At 44.5% G+C, this 6505-nt stretch overlaps 1 non-coding gene and 1 pseudogene across 1 annotated transcript; one reads left to right on the forward strand and one right to left on the reverse strand.

The window, feature by feature from the left end:
* Nucleotides 1-1056: 1056 nt before the first annotated feature.
* On the forward strand, nt 1057-1654 carry LOC119524039 (annotated as a pseudogene).
* A 4079-nt stretch (nt 1655-5733) lies between these two features.
* On the reverse strand, nt 5734-5837 carry LOC119524331. Its single transcript, XR_005214786.1, has one exon. It is a non-coding gene; the product is annotated as a U6 spliceosomal RNA (small nuclear RNA).
* Between the last annotated feature and the right edge of the window lie 668 nt (nt 5838-6505).

Here is a 6505-nt window from a genome sequence, read left to right on the forward strand (position 1 = left end):
AGCAGTTGTACTTCTGGAACATTTGGCTGACTTGTTGAACTTCCCCCAGGGACTACTCTAGGGGAAGGAAAGGAGGGATGGAGAGGCCAGAACAGTTGCCTGTAAATAGAAATGCCAATAGTGTCTGGCCATTCTGTGGACCACTCTTGCCAAAATCCACCTCATTCTGGCCCTCAGTTTCCCCATTTGCTCATTGGAGACGCAGGTTCTCCAATCAAAACTCCAGCTGCAGCAGCAGAAGAGAAACTATTCTGGCTGTATTCTCTCATACTGCACTTTCTACATAGGGAAAGAATCAATGTTTGTTGAATTAATACATCAAGAAATCCTGGAGGGCTGGTTTAACCTTCACGGGGCAACATCACTTCAGTCCTGCCTGGCACACGGTGGCTTCCTAGTCGCTTACATTGCGTCCCGAGACTCACTCTACGAGGGGAGGCTGCCTGAATTCTACCCCATTCCCACTGCCTTTGGCTCCAGTCTCCTGGGTCTCCTTTTCTTCTGGCGCGCCACTGGATAGCAATCACAGCTGGCAAGATTTCATTCCAAACCCAGAACTGTTTTAATTAGTTTAACGTCTGCTAAACGCTTTGAAGATTGAAAGTAACAGACAAGTGCTGAATGGTGTTATTAACAACTAAGTTAACTGCAAACATTTCTACTAATCCTAGTTTCTGTTTTTCTTTGCTCTACTCAGTTCTTCTCAGCCTCCCCCTCCTTCCCTCTCTCGGGCATTGGCGCTTTAGGGTTAAATTGAGGCGGAGTCCAGGGATGAACGACAGCGGCAGTCACCCACTGGAATGCGGAGAGCGGGAAGAGCTGGGTGGGGCCGCCAGACTGAGGCGAACCCACACGCCCTCAGGCTCCGCCCTGCGGCTTGGGGCCCTGGTGGAAAGGCCGGGGGCGGAGCGCCGAAGTTTGGCGGGTGAGGTGGTTGGAAGTCCCGGCAGCCGCTTGAAGGATGGGGCGGGGTCGGTCCGGGTCTCCTCCCTCGCTGCTTCGGCTGAGCCGCCCCTCTCTCCCGCCCCTCCTCCTCCCTTTCCCACCCCTCGGAGTGGAGCTGCACATGCGGCTGCTCCCTGCTCTATCCCGCCCAGCCACCGTGGCGCTGAAACGGGTCCCTGCAGCCCCTAGCCGATGGCAGGACATTAGCCACCTGTCAGGGGTCGTGAACAGCTGAGGCGGAACCGGCGGCTCCCGGGCCTCAGAGAGTGTGTGTCTCCGGAGGCCATGGGCTACCCAGAGGTAGAACGTAAGGAACTCCTGCCTGCCGCAGCGCCGCGGGAGCAGGGGAGGCAGGGACTGCGGCTGTCGCGGGGCCCCTGCCTGGGCAGGCGAAGGGAACAGCTGCCGGCTCTTCCTGGGTTTCTTTGGCCTCTCTCTGGCCCTCCACCTGCTGACGTTGTGCTGCTACCTAGAGCTGCGCTCCGAGTTGCGGCGGGAACGGGGAGCTGAGTCCCGCCTTGGCGGCCCCGGCACTCCAGGCATCTCTGGCACCCTAAGCAGCCCCGGTGGCCTCGAACCTGATGGTCCATTACTCGCCACCTCGGACCGCCTTCACCTCACCAGCAGCCGCTGAAACCAGGGGAAACCACACTTCCCACCAACCTCCCAGGACGGGCATCAGGTGAGTCACCTTGTAGGGGCGGCGTAGGCTCCCTCCCCGTTGTGCGTAAGGTGGGGACCCTCCACCACCAGGCCCAGGGAGGACTCTGCACCTCCAGCCAAGTTAGAGAGCAGGACCAGGGAGGGAGGCAGGCACCAGGGTTGCTCCAGGCAGGTTGTCCTTGGTCTCTAAGCCAGCTCCCTCTGATCTCTTCAGGACTCCTCGACTTGGGAGCTCTGGCCGGTCCCCGCCACCCAGGCCACGGGCTGCCCTTGGGAAAAGTTGACAAAGCTCCCCGCCGGGCCGCGACGAGGAGGAGGTGTCCGCGCTGCCCTCTGGCAGACTAATGGCAGGCAGCTTGGCCCCTCTGGTCCTATGTGAGAGGTTCTCTGCTCGCGGTGCTTGTTTTTTCGCGTCCAGGGCTGATGCCAGCACTAGCAGGCTCTCCTTTGGAGTTGGAGCTATAAACAGCTGTAATGAACACCCTACGACCGTTGAAATAACTTTTAACTGTATTTTCAGCGCGGGGTCATTGTGCGCTGACCAGAACGTGGGCTTGGTCACACTTACCTGCAATTTGAGACTGATTGTCCTTGGTAGTGAGGATCAGCGCTCCTGAGGAATTCTGGTTAGAAATATGCCGTCTTGCTAGACTACTTCTGAACAGCAATTTAAAAAATCTATGGAAATAAAACTCACCCTTTGCGTGCCAGTTCTGACTCCTTGGGGGTGGGGTGGGGAGGGTGAGCGCGGAGCGTCTTCAGTACTGCTAGCTTGAGAACAAGAATCTACCAATGGAATAGTTACTCAGTAGTAGTCTCCCAAAAGCAGTTTTTGTTTTTTGTGGGTTTTTTTTTTTTTGCAATCTTTAAGGTGTTTGTGCCCTTCTTAGCAAATCATTAGCGTTGGTATTTGTTTTCTATTTTTTTCTAGCTTTTTAATTCAAGCAAATTAATGTAAGTATTATCTTTGCCATGTTTTATGTATAAAGCTTAGAGAAAGCATCTAAGGATACTTTTGAGGTGATTAAGGAATAAGAGAGCAAGTTGTGCAAATTAAGTTGCTTGAGGTGAGAGATCCAGGCCTTCTATATTAACTACCACATCTGTAGTCATTGTCATATTCTGTAAACATTATTTGCATTAATTTGACCACCTATCCAAAGCTGTACACTTGATAGAGACATCACATTCATGATAAAACTATAATGTTAGAAGTGACACATTTTTTTACATTATGCCCTTGTGAAGTTGCCCTGAGTCTTAAAATGTCTTGCTAACATACTCCAACTTATATAACAGCTATCAAAGAAGAGAATCAGTAGACATGCTTTCTCATAATTGAAACTTTAAACACCTGTAGCTAAATGATAATTAACTAGGATTCTGTCTCCTTATCTAGCTACCCGATTCCCACCCCCCAATGACCAGTTGAAATACTTAGCAGCTGAATAATGATTATTCGGTGGAAAGATGAAGGCATTCAACTTCCTTAGTCAAATGTTGGCCAAGCCTTTTTGGCATTCAGGATGGACAGACCCATGTTTATAGAGGGTTAGGTTTAGCACCAATAGCCATATTCTAAGGCTTCTGTGATGGCCTGGGACTATCACAGTTCAGTAATGGAGTTTGGTTGTTGCCTGCCCTTTGCATGACACTTCAAATTGTTCTGTCTAGGTTTAAGCACAGCTTCCTATGTTCTGTTCTTTATTCTTTCTGTTTTAATGTTTTTGAGCAGTAGAAGCAAGCATACTGGCTCTTTAAATTTGTTGAAATCAATTGGAGTCAAATTTTTTGGAGTTGAGAAGGGCCATATTAATACTATTGGAGAATCTGTAGGCCCTGAGGGGAAGTTGCTTGACCAGGATAACACAACTAAGTTCAAAAACCCATTCCCCTATAGCATTTCTACCTCCTGGAGACTCTCTGTAGGTAGCAGTGGGGAGGAGTGGGTGGGTGGTGAAGCTCCACATTACAATTTTTTACAAAGTAGAGGGCTCAGATGTGCACCGTTTTCTCCTATTCCACCTGCATTTTGTCCAGACTAAGTTTAACCATGTATTCCTTATTCTTCTTGAAGATCACTTCAGGATTAAATATACTCTGAAGAAATTTTAACCCGCATTCACTTAGGTTTATCTTGAGAATATTAGCTTTAGTATACAAAAAAAAAAAATAAAGGAAAAAGAAAAGTTGATTGGGTCTTAGAGTTAGATTGATACTACTATGCCTTGGGTTAAAATTTCTAGTGCCCTGGTGCACCCTCTGCTGGCTTTGCAGGGACAGTTAATTGCAGTATCTGCTGGCAGTCAAGATTTACAGTTGTGCTGGCAGACAGATTCTGATTCATAAATAAGGAAGTAAACAGCCTTGTGGGATTTGGCCACATAGGTCATATTTTTATATTTTAGTTTTTCAACACAGCTTCTGTTACAGCAAATCTTGGATGGAGAGGAAGGAAGATAAAAAAATGTACACCTTTAAATGGGCAGTACATTTAGGTTTCTTTCTCACCAGTTCATCTGAAAAGAGTGAGGCCAAACCGATGATAATAAACCGTAGGAAGATCTCATGAGAGCAAGTGGGAAGAACAGTGAGAGGCACATCACTGTGAACATGTGTAAAGTCATGCTGTTAGGCAAAAGTAAACCCATCCATGCTTATGAGATGATGGGTTCTGGGCCCTCAGTTACTACTCAGGAAGGGGATCCAGAAATCACTGTAGATGTATGCATATCATCCCTCAATTTACACATGGTCTCAGCCAAAGGCTGAGAAGCAATCATCCCTCAATTTAAAAAGAAATTTTTGAAGACACAGAAGGAAGTTAGGGCAGTCAGGATACCTAGCAGAGAGATCAGCAAAGTTCTCCAAGGGAAATGTTAGAAAAGCCTCCCTAGTGGGGACACCATTTTTTCCCCTGATAATAACAAGTGAGAGGGTCACATTGGATTTTCTGGAATTAAAACTGTCTCCTTTGGCTGGAGTAGCCGAGTACTTGTATGCTTATCTGGATACTTGCTGGGATGATCACAAGGTCTAGGAACATTCATCAGTTTCTGAGTTAGACAATACACAATATGATTGAAAGAGTAAAAAAATAAAACAAAGATCACTGTTGATCATTCTGTGAAGAAGTTGGCTCAGTCATGATTGTGGTCCTCAAAGGCCAAGAATACAGTGGGCATCATCAGGAAGGGTGTTGAAAACAGCAACAAAACCAAACCCTTATCTTTCCTTCATAAAAGACCAAAAATGGATTTGCATCCACAATCATTTAAGGAATTCTGGTATCTGTGTCTGAAGGAAAACCTAACAGCTGAAAAAAGTCCCCAGAAACCCAAATAAAATGATCAAAGGTGGAAGTTTTTAGTTGTTTTTTTTTTTTTTTCCAGTCTGGAGAGACTTTTGGGGAGGATTCTTATCAAAGTCTACCAAATCATGAGAGAGATGAGTAAGGTTAGTATATTGGTATAATTTAAGAACCAAGTTCAATAAATAGAAGGCTTGCTATGTGGCAGACACTATATTAAATATTAGACATCCTTTAATGCTTGAAAGATTGTTTTCTGGGGGAGGGGCAAATAAAATGTTTAACTCATTGCCTAAAAAGAGTCTAAACTGAAACTCAAAGGTTTCAGAAGCTTTTAGAAAAAAATATGGGTAGACCAATAAGGGTTTATTCAGGAATATTGGGGCTATTTGGGGTGCATTCCTAATTACTTGAGGTGACATCATAGAAGCCCATCATAACTTTCCACAAAACATTTTTGGTATAACTAGAAAGACTGTTAGTATTCCATATTTGACATTATTATGTTAAGTCTCGTTGGTCAAGAAAATAATTCAAGGTAAGCATGATGAATAAATACAAGGTTTTTTTTTTTTTTTAAGGGAAGTGGGATTCAGATAAAATAGTTTTCTCTAGGTTTAAATCTAGAGTTTTCAGTGTGACATTCAAGGCTTTTCATTAACAGTCTCCATATCTTGTCTTGGAATCATTCTCTAGTTGTCTGGCTGTTGTTTTAAAAATCTTGTCTTTATATTAGAGCCCTCATAAATCTGCCTTTTTTTGTCTTTCTCCAAAGTGCCTGACACAGTGCTCGTTTGAGTTAGGGTATTTTTTTAAAAAATATGAAATGCTTCATGAATTTACATGCCATCCTTGTGCAAGGGCCATGCTAGTCTTTTCTTTATCTGTCCAATTTAGAATATATGCTGCCGAAAACAGCACGTGTTTAGGGTAGTTAAATACTTGTTGAATTGAATATCGTTTTGGGCCTTTAGAGATGTTTACGTAAAACAAAGACATTTGCTCTTTATGTAACACACCTATTTTCCTTAGGTCTGTTATGCCTCTGAACTGTCAGCTATGCTTAGGTGAGTAAATAGTTCCACTGGTAATGCTTTGCTGGTTTCTAGAATCATTAGAAAGTGAAGTGGAGAAGAGCTCTAACAGCTTCGTTGATCTCCCAGTTTCGTACCTCACCTCACCTCACCTCTAAGATGGTGCAAAAAGCTTTCTATAATGTATTCTCTGATGTTTTGTTTTATTTGCTTTAAGTATCTTCTCTCTCTCTGTTAGATCTTGTGAAAAATAATCAGTAATATACCTGTAACTACGTTATAGAGAAGATCTCTTTATACTAGAGAACTTCTGAAGCCATTTAACTCCCAAGAACATTACCAAAAGAAACCACTTGCTTTGCCTGCAGGTCCTTATAAAAGACTGTCTTTATCTGACTCCTTTATAAATGCCCAGCTTTTCATTTCTTTCTTTTTTCCTTTTCTTCCTTCTCTATTGAAGTAAAACACACATACAGAAAAGGACACAAATCTTAACTGTACAGCTCGATGATTTATTACAAAGTAAACATACTCATGTAACTGGTACCCAGGT

The sequence above is a fragment of the Choloepus didactylus genome, chromosome Y, assembly GCF_015220235.1.
Source record: "Choloepus didactylus isolate mChoDid1 chromosome Y, mChoDid1.pri, whole genome shotgun sequence".
Taxonomy (NCBI): Eukaryota; Metazoa; Chordata; class Mammalia; order Pilosa; family Megalonychidae; genus Choloepus; species Choloepus didactylus.